General features: G+C 37.4%; 1 protein-coding gene and 1 pseudogene across 2 annotated transcripts in view; one reads left to right on the top strand and one right to left on the bottom strand.

Annotated features, from left to right (window-relative positions):
* LOC119040382 (60S ribosomal protein L12-like) overlaps window positions 1-14,996 on the top strand; it is a 51,799-nt pseudogene extending 36,803 nt beyond the window's left edge.
* ZFPM2 (zinc finger protein, FOG family member 2) overlaps window positions 1-17,581 on the bottom strand; it is a 443,641-nt gene that overhangs the window by 53,683 nt on the left and 372,377 nt on the right. The window lies entirely within an intron of this gene.

Below are 17,581 nucleotides of genomic sequence, written 5' to 3' on the forward strand. Positions count from 1 at the left end.
GGACGTCTGCTTTCACCACTTCTATTCAACATAGTACTATTGTACAAGTGCTGGCCACAGGAATCAGACAAGAATAAATAAAAGGCATCCACATTGGAAAGGAAGAAGTAAAACTCTCATGATTTGCAGATGACACATACTGCATATACAGAACCCTAAAGATTCCACCAAGAAACTACTAGAACTGATAACTGAATTTAGCAAAGTATCAGGACACAAAATAGATATCCAGAAATCGGTTGCATTTTTATACACCAATAATGAACTATTGGAAATGGAAAACAAGAAAACAATCCCATTTAAAAATGCATCAAAAATAAAAGACCTTAAAATAAATGTAACAAAGGATAAAAAAGAGCTGCACTCAGAAAACTATAAGATAATGAAGAAAGAAATGGAAGAAGATATAAGTAAGTGCAAGTACATCCTATGCTCATGGACAGGACAAATTGACATCATTAAAATACCCATACTACCCAAGGCAATCTATGGATTTAAAACAACTCCTATCAATATGCCAATGGTATATTTCATAGAAATGAACAAAAATTCCAAAAATTTACATGGAACCACAAAAGACCCAAACAGCCATGGTAATCTTGAGAAAGAAGAATAAAGTTGGAAGAATCATTGTACCTAATATCAAACTATTCTACAAGGCCAGAGTATTGGAAACAGCATGGAGGTGGCATAAAAGTGAGCATATAGATCAATGGAATGGAATAGACAGTCCTGAAGTAAACCCATGCTCTTATGGTCAATTAATATTTGACACATGAGGCAAGAACCTATAATGGGGTAAAGTTAGTCTATTCAATAAATGCCATTGACAAAATTGGACAGTTACATGTAAAACAATGAAACTGGACCACTTTCTTACACCATAGACAAGAATAAACTCAAAATGAATGAAAGACTTAATGTTAGACTTAAATCCATTGAAATCTTAGAATAAAAAATGGTCAGTAAAATCTCAGACATTTCTCATAGCAATATTTTTTTCTGATATATATTCTTGGGCAAGAGAAACAAAAGAAAAAATAAACACATGGGACCACATCAAACTATAATGTTTTTGCACAGCAAAGGAAACAATAAACAAAATGAAAAGACAACCCACTGAATGGGAGAAGATACTTGCCAATGTTATATCCTATAAGGGGTTCATATTGAAGACTTACAAAGAGCTTGTACAACTCAATGACAACAACAAAAAAACTCCCAAAGCACCTGATTAAAAATGGTCAGAGGACCTGAACAGACACTTCTCCAAAGAGGAAGTACAGATGGCCAATAGACATATGAGAAAATGCTCAATGTCACTAATCATCAGAGAATGCAAATTAAAGCCACAGTGAGATATCACATCACACATGTCAGATGGCTATCATCAATACATCAACAAACAACTAGTATTGGAGAGGATGTGGAGAAAAGGGAGCCCTTGCGCACTGTTGGTAGGAATGCAGACTGGTGCAGCCACTGTGGAAAGCAGTGTGAAGTCACCTCAAAAATGAAAAGGAACTGCTTTATGACCCAACCATTTCACTTCTTAGAATATTTCCAAAAAAACCCCCAAAAACTAACCTGAAAAAATATATGCACCCCTATGTTACTGCAGAGTTATTTATAATAGTCAAGATTTGGAAGCAGCCCAAGTGCCCATCAGTAAATGAGTGGATGAAATTACTATGGTACATTTATACAGTGGAATACTACTAGGTCTGTAAAAAAGAAGAGAATCTTACTTTTGTGACAGCATAGATGGATCTGGAGAGCATTATGTTAAGTGAAATAAACCAGTCAGAGGAAGACAAATACCATATAATTTCACTTACATGTGGGATTTACTGAAGAACAACAACAACAAAAAACATAATAGTAACAGACTTCCTAGTACAGAAAAGAGACTGACAATTGTTACAGGGGAGGAGGTTTGGGGGGCTGGGTAAAAAAGGTGAAGGGATATAGGAAAATAAAAACCCAAACTCATAGGCACAGACAACATCATGGTTATTCCAGAGGGAAGGGGAGAGGTAAAGGGGAGATAAATGGTGATGTAAGGAGACTTGACTCGGGGTGGTAAACACACAATACGGTATATAGATAACATAGAACTGTATATCTGAAACCCATAATTTTATTAACCAATATCATCACAATACATTCCATAAGATTTCTAAAATGTAGAAAAATAAAAAATTAAATAAAATTATTGTTTGATTTAGAGACTTCCTTTACAACGGTCAACATTTTTTTCTAACTGTTCATTGCCGATTTCTACAATAACAATTATTAGAAAAAATTAGATGAACTGATTAGGCATAAATAATATATACTAATTGTCTTACTAACAAAGCCTCCTGTCTCCTCTGACTTTTATCATTCACAATCTCAATGGATCCAGTTTAAATAATAGGAGGTCATTTAGAGATGTTTCATATAAGGTTAATGAGAGCAACATTTAAGCACAGAGGTATTGTGTTACTGCATTATGGTCAACAATGAAAAAAAAAACCCAGTCCCCTAGAAAGAGATATAAATGCCCCTGTACCCAACTCCACATGCATGGAGGTAGGCTAAGCAATTTGACTGGCACTTAATGTTGCCAACCACTGAAGGTGCTCAACCTCAAAATATTAAGCCACACCCCATCCATGTGAATGTGTGACTTGGTTCCACTGTGAGAATTCCACATGCTACCATGCAATACTAATGCACCTTGTGAGAGGTTTAAGGATTTCATCCAAATGACTTTCTTTTCACCAGGGTTACCACACTAATATATTTAACAGAGACATTTACATGCTTTGCATTGTAAGTGCCTCGGAAATCCAAGCACAGAGCCTGCACATTTCCGCCACACCATCAGATGTAATGAGTTATGGCACTATCGGCATGTTGATAAGCTATAGCCCAAAGAAGAACAAGAAGGAAGTATAAAAAATATGGCCAGAGGATGGGATAAAATTATCAGCTAGTGTGTTTTCCTGTTTGGTTTTAATCTACATTTAATTAAATTCTTATCTTCTGTGTACTTATGGTTGCATTTGAATGGCGAGACTGCATTCATTATGAATGGTAAAACTTAACTCAGAGAACATTACATGAGGCTTCTTTAAAAAAGAGAAGAAAAATGCTGTCTTTATTCTTTACACTCAGGTCTTATAAAAGGGGACCTAACTCTCTCTTAGGTCAAGTGCAGTAGCACTTAACCTTTGGGTTAACTGATTTGGAAAGTTGGACTGAAATCACGTTAATGTTCTTTTTTTAATTTCTTACAATCTGGAATTGTTATTATCAAGTTCTGAGCCTGAACAGAGCTGGCAAGGGAAACGGTGAAGTATTTTGAGGAAATGCCTTTTTCATTCTTAAAAACAGAGATGATAACAGCAATTTTTTATTAGTACTGCAAAGTGCATGCATTAGTCTGTATCCTTAATTATTAAAACCATTACATTTTTTTGTCTTTATATGGTGAAATAAGAAAACAACCCTTAATTACTATTTAAAGTGTTTTTCCCCTGTGTCACAGACCCTTTGAGTTCATTCGAACATCCATATATTTCAGAAAAAATAACAAAATGTTTGACTAGAGCATTATTCTGCACACTGGTCTCATAACGTTTTTAGTTTTATTCCGAGAATGGCAAGGCAAATTGAGAATGTCTTCAAGGTTCCTGCGACAACAAGCATGGTTGCCTAGGGTCCACCCAGAACCTGTGTCAGCCTTCACAAAGGGAAACTGAGGCAGTGTTTCTGATTTACATCTGAATGATTACTATTGAAGAGCTGAGTTTGGGGATCAGATTTATTAGCCCACTAGATCAAAATTCACCAAAAACACAAACAGCAACAACAAAAAATCCTGCACAGTTATATGTTTATACCTAAATATGTAGACATATGTTTATATATATACACACAGTACACATCTATATACATATCTGTATGCCTTCCCTTAATGTTTATATATGTACTATGTGTACACGTGTATGCATATATGTATGTGAGGTCTGTCCGTAAAGTATCCAGCCATGCACTATGGAAAATAAATACATTTATTGAAGAAGATATAAAATATCAGACATTGTATACAGGACAATGATGTATCAGTCTCCTTCAAAGTAGGCACCTTGGGACCTCACACAGTTCTCCCAGTCACCACCAACTGCCCCATTGTATTTTCCTGTATCTCATCGACGGTCTGAAATCTCTTCCCTTTCAAAGATGATTTTAGTTTTGGGAAAAGCCAGGAGTTATAGGGTGCAACTGGACTGTGGGGGGCGGAGTCACCTGGGTGATTTGATGTTTTGCCAAAAACTTTGCATGAGACATGATGCATAAATGGGTGCATTGCTATGATGAAGCTGCCAATCACCAGTTGCCATAGCTGTGGCTGTTTTTGTCATATTGCATCTCTCGATTGATGAAGAACACTGAGGTAGTAGTACTCCTTATTAACTGTTTGGCCTGGAGGTGTGTACTTGTGATGGAAAACACAGTTAGCATGGTCTTGATCTTGTTGCAACTTTACCACACCTTCTTTGGGTGTGGATGACCAAGTGGCTTTCGTTGGGACCAGTGAGCCCTCATTTCTGGATCATAGCCAGAGACCCATGATCAATCTCTGGGTATGACCTTCTTGAGAAAATCTGGTTTATTGGTAGTGGGTTGAGTCAAGTCATTAGCAATTGCAGCATAATATTCCTTCTGCTCTAGTAGCAGGAGTCACAGAACAAATTTTTGCCAGGACATGTTTCATGCTAAGATTCTGCATGAAAATCTCAGACACAGTAGTTTTTGGAATCCCTAGATCAGCTTCTAGTTCTTGCACTGTCGGTTACCAATCTTTGTTGACTGCTGCCCATACACATTCAACATTTTCAGATGTTCTGCTCATTGCAAACCTTCCAGAATGTACATCATTTTTAACAAATTCTCAACATCTTTGATGTGTATGTGCCACACTTTTATTTGAACTGCACCCATTGCATCGTCCCCGAAAACCTTCTGAATCATTTGAATAGTTTCCGCAGAGGAATGTTCAGGCTTAAGGCAAAATTTGATGCAGATTCACTTCTGTACTCACTCAGTCATTTTGAATGCGATGGCCACACAGTGCACATGCTCACTCAATGGGTCTGTCTACTGCTCCCACTGACTAATAGGGTGAAGTCGTCATTGTTCATGCACATGCCCACTCTCTTGGCTGCCAGGTCACACTGATGTTGTGCAAACCATTCTCATTACATTAACAATCGGTGGACTTTTTCTGGATAGATGTCAAACACATACACACACATACTGGAGAATACAGATTATTCTGCCACATATTTTCATAGCTTTTCTTTTTTTAATTCTTTTTTTATGTTTTTTAAATTTTTTATTTATTTATCTTTAGAAAGAAAGGGAAGGAAAGAAGGAGAGAAATATCAATGTATGGTTGCTTCTGGTGCATCCCCTGCTGGGAACTGGCCCTGCTGAGAACTGGCCTGCAACCGAGGCATGCGCCCTGATGGGGAACTGAATGTGATCTTTTGGTTTGCAGTCCTGTGCTCAATCCACTGAGCTACACCAGCCAGGGCGTCATAGCTTTTCTTAACAGCAGTAATTTGTGACTAGTTTCTGTATGCCAACAAAATAAGAACATTTAAAATGGGTACTTGTTATTACTTTGGTGTTTTACATAATGGGGAATGCTAACCAGAAAGTGTTTAACATTTCAATAGAAAGCTCAGACTTTAACAATTACAAGTACGTAATGGTAGTTACAAAAGACACATTACCCCAAATAGCTCTAGCATTGGCAATGGTATCATTCTACTATGACTCAGCTTTATTTGAAAAGAACTGTAGAATTCCAATAATCTGGTTGAAAGTTTTTATCTGACACACTACAGAGCCCATAACTGGGCTGTGTAATGGGACACAAAGACCTTTTTCTAATAAGCCACTGACCAGTCAGGCCCCCAGAGACCCCAAAGGGGACAAAGGGTATTTTCAGTGTACATTCCTTACACCACAGAGATTTCTTTCTAAGATAAGAATTTTCATTTGGTTGGGTGTTTATACAAGTCAGTAGGTGGAACTGCCATGCTTCTGTATGTAGTTGGATGTTAAAGTCACAGTGGGGAGAAATAAAACCAAAACTGTTGATAGTTCTATGTCCAGCCTCCTTTTTCAAAAATTATTACTAATCTCAGAAGCCAAGAAAACAAAAACACTCGGAATAAATGACAAATCCTGAATAATAAGACATACCCTCCCTGAAAACCCAGCTCTCTAAAGTCAGAGTTTAGTAATCATGTTTTACTATAATACATAACACAGGTAAGTAAAAGATAACATTGGCTACTTGTTTTGCTTTAGTTATTTTTTCAAAAATACCATTATATATAATCCCTTATCAGGTGTAGTTTAAATATATGGTTTTTGTTGTTGTTTATTTCAGTAAACACATGAAGGAGATGGTGTCCATGAATGTACACTACCAAGATGTTCTGTGTGATGCTTTTATCTGAAGAGTCTGACATGGTTAAGATAATTCAGTTCAATAAACACTTATTGGGCAATCGTGTGTTGACTTAATTTACTATAGGGCAGTCACTCTTTGAAGTATTGGGTAGACAATGATGCACAATACAGTCTCTGTAAAGAAGAAATAATATAAAAACCCAATATTATAATACATTTGTTAAGGTTTTATGGTCTAAGGATACATAAAAGGCAAAGGGGCTGAGATGGAGAAGATGTGACATTCAGCTGGTTATGAAAAGCAAATGGACAAGAAAAAAAAAGCTGGGGTAGCAATTCTCATATCGGACAAAATAGACTTCAAAAAAGGACCATAAAGAGAGACCCAGAAGGTCACTTCATAATACTCAAGAGAAGAATACACCAAGAAGACATTAACATCATAAATATATATGCATCAAACATAGGGGCACCCAAATATATCAAGAAAATCTTAGAGGACTTCAAGAAAGATATTGACAGCAACACAATTATAGTAGGGGATTTTAACACCCCACTGTCAAAAATGGACAGATCTTCCAAACAAAATATCAACAAAGATATCGCAGCATTAAACAACACCCTAGATGAAATGGACTTAACTGATATATATAGAGCCCTTCATCCCAAAGAAGCTAAATACACATTCTTTTCAAATGCACATGGAACAATCTCAAAGATAGGCCACATGATAGGACACAAAACGAGCCTCAACAAATTCAAGAAAATTGAAATCATACCAAGCATCTTCTCTGACCACAAGGGACTGAAATTGGAAACCAACCCCAAAGGAAAAAACCCAAAGCACCCAAAATCATGGAGACTGAATGGTATGCTATTAAACAGTGAATGGGTCAAGAATGAAATTAGGGAAGAAATCAAAACGTTTCTGGAAACAAATGAAAACGATCTCACAACAACCCAAAACTTATGGGACACAGCAAAGGCAGTTTTGAGAGGGAAGTTCATAGCAATACAGGCCTACCTAAAGAAGATAGAAACATTTCAAACAAACAACCTAATCCTATACCTACAAGAACTCGAGGAACAACAACAAAGACAGCCCAGAGCAAGCAGAAGGAAGGAAATAACCAAGATCAGAGCAGAATTAAATGACATAGAGAATTCTAAGAATCAATGAATCCAGGAGTTGGTTCTTTGAGAAAATAAACAAAATAGACAAGCCTTTAAGTAGGCTCATCAAGAAAAGAAGAGAGAGGACACAAATAAACACAATTAGAAACGAAAGAGGAGAGATTACAACTGATACCACAGAAATAGAAGGGATTGTAAGAAATTGCTATGAAGAATTGTATGCCAAGAAACTTGAAAACCTAGGGGAAATGGACACATTTCTAGAAAAATACAATCTTACAAAACTCAATGAAAAAGAAGCACAAAATCTGAACACACCAATAACAGCAAAAGAAATTGAAGCAGCAATCAAAAACTCCCATCACACAAAGCCCTGGACCAGATGGTTTCACAGGAGAATTCTACGAAGCATTTAAGGAAGAGCTAACCCCTATTCTCCACAGGCTATTCAAAAAAATCCAGACGGATGGAAAACTCTCAAATTCTTTTTATGAAGCCAGCATCATCCTAATTCCAAAACCAGATAGAGACACAACAAAGAAATAAAACTTCAGGCCAATATTGATGATGAACATAGACACTAAAATCCTCAACAAAATATTGGTAAATCACATCCAACAATATATCAAAAAGATCATACACCATGACCAAGTGGGATTCATCCCAGGGATGCAAGGATGGTTCAATATCTGCAAATCAGTAAATGTAATATATCACATAAACAAAAGCAAAGACAAAAACCACATGATCATATCAATAGATGCAGAAAAAACTTTTGATAAGGCACAACACCCATTTATGATAAAAACACTCAGCAAAGTGGGAATACAGGAAGCATTCCTTAATATAATAAAGGCCATATATGAGAGACCTACAGCCAACATCATACTCAATGGGAAAAAACTAAAATCTTTTCCACTAAGATCAGGAACAAGACAAGGATGTCCACTTTCACCACTTCTATTCAATATAGTATTGGAAGTTTTAGTCACAGCGATCAGGCAAGAAAAGGAAATAAAAGGTATCCAAATAGGAAAGGAGGAAACAAAACTGTCACTGTTTGCAGATGACATGATAGTGTACATGGAAAATCCTTGAGACTCTACCCCAAAACTGCTCGAACTAATTAATAAATTTGGCAAAACAGCTGGTTACAAAGTCAATATCCAGAAATCAAAGGCATTTTTGTATACCAACAATGAATCAGCAGAAGCAGAAATCAAGGAAAAAATCCCATTCGATATAGCAAAAAGAAAAATAAAATATCTGGGAATAAACCTAACCAAGGAGGTAAAAGACCTGTATGCAGAAAACTACACAACACTGAAGAAAGAAATCAAGGAAGACACAAACGGAAACATATACCTTGTTCATGGATTGGAAGAATTAACATCATCAAAATGTCCATACTACCCAAAGCAATATACAGATTCAATGCAATACCTATTAAAGTACCAATGACATATTTCACAGACATAGAACAAACACTTCAAAAATTTATATGGAACCATAAATGAGCCCAAACAGCAGCTGCTATTTTGAGAAAGAAGAACAAAGTAGGAGGAATCACAATACCTGATATCAAATCGTATTACAAGGCCACTGTAATCAAAACAGCCTGGTACTGGCATAAAAACAGGCACATAGACCAAAGGAACAGAACACAGAGCCCAGAAATCAACCCAACTCTCTACAGTCAATTAATATTCGACAAAGGGGGGCAATGACATAAAATGGAGTCAGCCTCTTCAACAAATGGAGTTGGGAGAACTGGACAGCTACGTGCAAAAAATGAAACTTGAGCACCAACTTACACTATACACGAAAATAAATTCAAGGTGGATAAAAGACTTAAATATAAGCCTTGAAACCATTAAAGTCCTAGAGGAGAACATTGGCAGGAAAATCTCAGATATTTCACTCAGCAACTTTTTTACTGGTATGTCCCCTAGAGCAAGGAATATAAAGGAAAGAATAAACAAATGGGATCTCATAAAAATAAAACGCTTCTGCATGGCTAAAGAAAACAGTATTAAATTAAAAAGACAACCAACTGTATGGGAAAACATATTTGCCAATGATACCTCAGACAAAGGTTTAATCTCCAAAATACACAAAGAACTTACATGACTCCACTCTAAAAAGACAATCAACCCAATTAAAAAATGGGAAAAGGACTTGAACAGACACTTCCCCAAGGAGGACACAGAGAAGATCCAGAGACACATGAAGAAATGCTCAATATCGCTAGCTATCAGAGAGATGCAAATTAAAACCACAATGAGATACCACTTTACACCAGTCAGAATGGCCATCATAAACAAAGCAACCAACAACAAATGTTGGAGAGGTTGTGGGGAAAAGGGGACCTTAGTTCACTGTTGGTGGGATTGCAGACTGGTACAACCATTATGGAAAACAGTATGGAATTTTCTCAGAAAAATGAAAATCGACCTGCCTTTTGACCCAGCAATTCCACTGCTAGGATTATATCCTAAGAACCCCAAAACATCAATTTCAAAGAACCTATGCACCACAATGTTCACAGCAGGACAATTTACAATAGCCAAGAGTTGGAAGCAACCTAGGTGCCTGTCAGTAAATGAATGGATCAAAAAATTGTGGTACATATACACAGTGGAGTTCTATGCAGCAGAGAGAAAGAAGGAACTACTACCCTTTGCAACAACATGGATGGAACTGGAAAGCACTATGCTGAGTGAAATAAGCCAGGGGTTGAAAGACAAATACCATATGACCTCACCTTTAACAGGAAGCTAAACCACAAAACAGACAAGCAAGCAAAATAAAAACAAATACACTGAAATAGAGAACAGGGGGACAGCGACCAGAGGGGAGAGGGGAGGAAATTTAAGGGGAAAAATGGGAGGGATTTAGAGGAACAAGCATAAAGGACACAGGGACAATAACCTAAGGGGGGTGGAAATGGGAGGGAGGTGGGGTGCATGGGGGAAGTGTGGGCTGGGATGGGAGAAATAAACAGAAAACTGTACTTGAAAAATGACTAAATAAAAAAAAGACTAAATCAGAATTTGCAATGCAATTTAAGAAGATACCCAGATAATGTATTATGTATTAAAATTCAAGAACCTCTAAAAAAAAAAAGAAGAGCCAGAGGCTATAAGGTGGAGAATGCTATGGATGGCTAAGAACTGACATAGGTGCAACCCTCCTTGGTTCCTCAAAGTCATTAAGATAATTGCAACTGACCATGCCAAGAACTGCCAAAGAGGAGCAAACGATTGCTACATGAAGTTGAGAGATAACCAGGATATAATTGTTTGCGTATAATGCCATGGCTTGAGGCTGCTTCCAAGTCACTTCTCTGTCCTTATCCCAGCCTCACTGGTCTTCTTTAAAATTTCCAAATGTACAATTCACTTCCTGCCCAGGCCATTTACACGTGCTATTCTACCTGCCTAGAAAATGTCCCTTTATTCCTACCCAAGTATGTTCATCCTTCAAATTCAGCTCATATACCACTTCTTCAAGAAAGCTTTCCTCAACCTCCCCCTACTCATACATACTTTCACACACAAACTCACACACAGTCTGGGTGTGTTTACCTGGTTATATGCCATTAAAGAACTATATTCTTTTCTCTGATGGTCTCAGTTTGTGATTATGCATTTGCTAGGATCTGTTTTTCTGACTAGAAAATAACCTCCATGAGAACATGGACTTAACAACTTATTTTAGTCTATGTTACAGCAACAGTCCAGCTGAAGTGCAACATCAATGTGTTAAATCCATATAGGACTACAGCTAGAAGACCTCCTGGCCCTTCAAGGGCTGAAGTGGGACCTTCCTATTGCTAGAGGCAGGGTGGACAATGGGAAGGAGTGCTGCTTGTCTGATATTGGTGGAAGTGCTCTGACATACGTTATGCACCATGGCTAGACTGTTAACAGTAGACTCTTCCCCGGGGAGCTATAAAAAGAACAGTAAAGAGCCAGGAAGGGAGGAAGTCCATGTTCCTCATGAGCCAAATCCTACCTCTGTAGGTGAGTCAGACAAATGTCGACATACAATGGACAAATGAATGCATAAACAAATGGAATGACAAATTGATGTTTCTCTTGCTATCTCTCAATCAATGAAGAAAGAAGGAAATACTGTAATTTCTGCATCATAAACAATAATAAGATAATACCCCCCACTGCCAGTTCTTACTTATCTGCTCCTATTTAAAGCAAAACTCCTTGACATAGGCACCTCTGCTTGTTATCTCCCAAAGGGACTTTCCAGTAGGTGTTCACTCCCACACCTACAAGGAAACTGATCTTGTCAATATCACAAAAAACCATTGCTAAATGCCAGGTTCTCTTTTAAGTCTCTTCTTACTTGACCAACTGGAAAAATTTAGCACAGTTCCTCCTAAAAATACTTTCTTCACTTGCTTCCAATCAGCACACCCTCCTGGCTGTCCTTTGACCTCACTGGCTGCTGCTCCTCAATTTCCCTTGCTATGCCCTCCTCCTTCACTCTGTCCATCACTCTGGGCTACTCTGCTGTTCATCGAACATGCCTGCTTCTACCTGAAATAACTTTGCCAAAAGCGGCTGCACCGTTAGCTCCTTTAGACTTTGTCAAATGTCCCCTTCTCATTGAGGTTTTCTCTCACCACCCTACTTTAAATTTTAGACCTCTGGGCTTTATTTTTCTCTGGGTCTCATTTTTCACCACTTTCTAGCATTTAATAAAGAATTCACATTATGCATTTGTTTATCATGTTGTCCCTATTGGAATGTAAGCTCCTAAGGGAATAAATTCCCTGCTAGATTTCATGCCTTGGACAACAGCGGGCATGCGGGAGGCATGGAGTAACTGTTTATTGAATAAATAAACAAAACAGACCAATATTTTAACTTTTTATTGTATTTTTTATGCTCCATAATGTAAGAAAATTGTTTTCTGTCTATTTTCCATGACTCTAAAATAATTACATTTATACATTAGTGTGCTGAACTTGTCTGGTATTTTAATAATATAGAATTGCATACCCATAATTAAAGCTAATTTTATTATTTTTACAATGTCATTTGGCTGTAGGGTATATTTCTAAGCTATGAAAGTTATTTACCATTGTCTTTTTATTGCTTTATTCATCATACTGCATTAGAATAAACACTACTATATTGGCATAAAACAATATCTCATACTTATATTGAGCAACTCTTTTTGCCCCTCTCTTCTCCCTTCATTTATGTCTTAACCTTGGTGGGAGACAGGGAAGCGGAAATGCTCGGTTTCCTACAGAACAGACCCATACGAGGCAAGTGGATTTAAACACGGTGTAATAGTTTCTATTTCTAACTCAGCTTTGACTGTCTGTGAAGCATGTAATGAAATTAAGAACAGCATAGAAAGATAGGATGTGGTTGGATTTCCTTGTCTTTGGGATCAATTATTTTGATCCCAAAGTCCATTAGTCAGACTGCCCCAGTATTAAGGAGCATTTTTTCAGTAATTTTAAGTCAAACACAAATTTCTGGGGTTAGGTGAGGACACAGGGAAAAGAAAAAGGGGTTATAAGAAAGCAAACTTGCAGAAAGAAACATAAAAAATTTAGTACTTCCTCAAATACACCTGAAAGCATGACATCCATTATTTGTATCAGCAGTGCTTTCTTTACAATTGTCACCTTTTTTGGCACTAACCTCTAACCCTTCCATTTCTGAAACGTTCCTAGGAAGACTTGAAAGAAGCCATTAAAAACCAATCTGCCCAGAAGCCCTGAAAAAACTATAGCTCCATAGTGTCTTTACTGTTTATATAAGAGCAATCCGAGGTATCAACAAGCAGGACGGCTGAAATTGTTCTGTCAGGAAAAGGAAAGCAGAATTTTTCCTCACTGAATATTTCTATGAAACGGGTTATAAGGAATTCTGGTTCTGCGGCCAAGTACACATCCCCCCACCCACGTATGTGTATTTCTCCCTACAAACATGAATATTCAGAAATACAATTACAGTAGATGGGAACAACCTGAGTAAATTACTAAAACATTAGGAAGAGCAGAAAAACACTTTGATGTAACTTAAGTGCTCACACAGACATGTACAGTTTGCATCAAACAGTTGAGGGAAAAAGATGAAACTACTTTTCATTTACTTGCTATCATCTGTGACCGAGTTGTTTGATCTGTGTTAGTTACCATGTTAAAGACCAAAAGTTATTATGTAACCATTCTCTAACGTAACTCTTGCTAACATCCGAAGCATTTTCTACAGCATTTTTTTAACTCTTTGTAATCTGAGGTCCGAGAACAGAGAATACACATTGTTTTATAGAAGTGTTCTCCAGGGTTGTTCAGATAGCCTCTGTACTCCTTGAGCACCTGGCAGTTACGTTTGTATTATTTTTAGTTGGATTCTTTTTTCCTGATCACTGCCCAATATTGCCAGTGTTCCTGCTGCTGACATTTTATATTTCCTCTCCATCGTGATCTGGGAAGCCAACAGTTTGTATAAAGTGTGCCTAAATTAAGAGTAAGAGTTCTGAGTGAAGATACGAGGGACTCTTATAATAGTAAAGTATTAGACTAACATACAAAGGTTTTTGTGGCACCTAAATTTTTGCTTAAATCAAAATCTACATTTGCATCTATTGAAATGTATACCTACATTTAATTTCACCTGCTTTGTGTTTGTTTTCTCATCTTTCTAGATTTCTGGGTGTGTCTATAACATTATATTGATGAAATATGTACACGTGATACATTATTGCAATATTTGCCTATAAGATAGCACCCTCTACAACAAAAGATTAATGTTTAAGAGTTATGTGGAGTGTTTTCTGATCAGAGGAGGCCTAGGGGCAAGTTCCTTGGGTGATGCCACAGGTGGTTTTATCCCACAGCAGCTGCCTCTGCCATACCACCATGCTTGACCCCAGCAAGATCAAGGTCGTATATCTGAGGTGCACTGGTGTGGAAACTGGTGCTACAGATCCCTGGACCCCAAAGTTGGTCCCCTGGGTCTGTCGCCAAAAGAGGTTGGTGATGACATCGCCAAGGCAACTGGTGACTACAGGGTCAACCTTATAATGAAACCAACCATTCAGAACAGACAGGCCCAGACTGAAGTGGTACCTTCTGCCTTTGTCCTGCTCATCCAAACCCTCAAGGAATGGCCCAGAGATGGAAAGAAAAACATTAAGCACAGCAATCATAGCAGCACTTTTGATGAGACTGTCAACATTGCCTGGCATATGCAGCACCAACCTTGGCCAGAGAACTCTCTGGAACCATTCGAGAGATCCTGGGCACCTCCCAGTTTGTGGGCTGCCAAGTGGATGGCTGCCACCCCTGTGACGTCATCAGTGACATCAGCAGTGGTCCAGTAGAATGTCCAGATAGTTAAGAACTACAAAAGAAAACACTTTGATAAAGGATCATTTTATAACCAAAAATAAAAAATGTTATGTGGAAGTCATATCATCTCCACGAGTCCCTTGGTAGGGAATCGTCTCAAATCCACACTCAAGACTGTCATGCACACAAACCCCTTGTCTTCCAATTACGAAGTTGTGAGCCTGAAGAAGGCCACAGATGGAATTCAGTAAGTTCATGCATATCTTCCAATTACATGCAGAATCGTGTGGGCATACGCATACATTTTAGCCAAATGAATAAAAAATTTGATGTGAAAAAATGGGAAATACTTAATGCCCAAGTACAGAGGGTTAGTGAATTGATGAAATAATAATGGTTATATCAACTTGTTAATTCAATGTGAAGAGTGATTGGTATTTGATCTGGTGTTAATTAAAATTATTAGGGATAGTACTTAACAGAAGTAATTTCTGTAAGGACTTGCATGGTATTAGAAGAAATAGTCCTTGTGTACAGAAGCAGAATTCAAATATTTAGGTAGTGAAGAAATTGTCTAATAAATTACAATATTTTTGTGGAATATTATAACCTAAGCATCAATAAATTCTCAAGTGTTTTATTAATTTCTTATTCTTGCTTCTAGAGCAGGGGTGTCAAACTCATTTTCACCGGGGGCCACATCAGCCTTGCAGTTGCTTTCAAAGGGCCAATGTAATTTCAGCTTGTTAACAGTTAAGGAGTAGTTACATGTATACAGTCCTAAAATTATTTCAGCCCTTTGAAGGCAACAGCGAGACTGATGTGGCCCCCAGTGAAAATGAGTTAGATAGCCCTGCTCTAGAAGCAAGAATAAGAAATTAATAAAACACTTGAGAATTTATTTATGCTTGGCATTTCATAGCACAGTATATAAGAAATGATACTGTTGCCCTGGTTCTAACTACTAAAAAGATCTTTATTTTTTATCAGCCTATGTGCTAGAGGATGCCAAGTTGGCTTCTTATGAATGTAACATTCACTGTGGCTAAGTTAAGACAGCAAATTAAAATATTTTAAAGAGTACCAGAGACTCAAGGTCAAAGCCATTCATACTGAGATGAGCATTAACTTGGCAAAGGCCTAAACTGCAGAGACATACTTTACAGAGGTATATTTTACTCAGGTAAATGTTCCTTCCATCTCTGTACTCAAAGATCATACTTTAGCTCATAGATATATTGGTGTCTGCATTATGATTTAATTTCTACTTTAGTTCATGATGATTTTCACCATCCTGGCATATCAAAGTTCACATTTCCACCCATAACAAAGGTTGGATGACTTAAAAATGGCTCGTATTGTATGTTTATGATAAAACAAACACTAAAAGAATTTGGTGGTTACCTCCTTATGTTTTATCTATTTTACATTAGTTTGCTTCTCTCTTATTTTTAAACCACTTTATTGAGATATAATTGACATAAAATTGTATATGTTTAATGTTTATAATGATAAATTTGGAGATAAGTACAAATTTTATATATTATTCTGAAACTTTGACCATGTCTATTTTAAAACCTTTTTCTATAATATTGTCTGTTAAAAATCTTCTTAAAATACACAATATATTGCACTCAGAAGGAGTCTCCTGATCTGACCTTAAAGGACCCTTAAAAATGGTTTTATATTAGAAAAAAAGCTACTGTTAGAAAAATGATTTAAAAAATCATTTTTGTAAAGAGAGCAAAATCAAATTCAGAAACTTCTGAAAAACCAACAAGACAAAACAAAGAAGTTCACCAACTTTAAAAAATCAACTGTCAATTACAGCATACCCAATTTTTCATCTGCACTGGATCCATTGCCCCCAAAATAATTCTATTATTTATTTCTTAAATGGCACACATTCATATTTAATCAAAGACCACTAGCAAATCACAGATTCGCTGTTCATTTTCTCAGTTAGCAACAAATTATAAATCCTGGAGTGAGCTTCAGGCTACAGGGGCCACGCTCAGTCAAATATACTGAACGTGTAAAAAATAGTCACAGGGACCCTAAAAGAGAACTAGAAAAGAGGCTCCTTGCAGACCTCACTGCAGGGTGAGGAAAGCAGAGTGATTTCGGAGACTAAAGTAGAAGGAGGGTCAACATGTGTTGCCTTGCCGGTAGAGATCCTGAATGAAACTCCTACGTGATGACCTCTTGCAACTTTAACGGCTCTGATTCATCAAGCAGTGAGAATCGCAGGATAGGAAGTGAGTGAGCCCTCGTGCACACATCAGCTGTGCAGCCGGTGCAGACTGCAAAGTCTAGGTGTTGGGAACTGCAGCGTTAGCGAAGCCCACAACAAGGAGGAACTGCCCACTCTGTGTGTGCTCACTGTCATCTGATTATTTCTCTGCAGCCGGCACTGCAACACACTTGTCCTGCAAATCGACTTGCTCGATTAAGAGAAACATAATGCAGTTGATGTTTCTTTGAATATTTTTGCAATTTCCTGATAGTATAAACTCTTAGAAAAACGTTCATATGTAGTACTCTTTGTTTATAAACAGATACGTAAAACTTCTTGTAAATGTGACCTCATTTTATGATGAAATAAAATGGCTCAAATGCAAGGTTATTTCTGGG

The sequence above is a fragment of the Artibeus jamaicensis genome, unplaced genomic scaffold (assembly GCF_021234435.1).
Source record: "Artibeus jamaicensis isolate MK-2021 breed Jamaican fruit bat unplaced genomic scaffold, CSHL_Jam_final scaffold_916, whole genome shotgun sequence".
In the NCBI taxonomy this organism is placed as follows: Eukaryota; Metazoa; Chordata; class Mammalia; order Chiroptera; family Phyllostomidae; genus Artibeus; species Artibeus jamaicensis.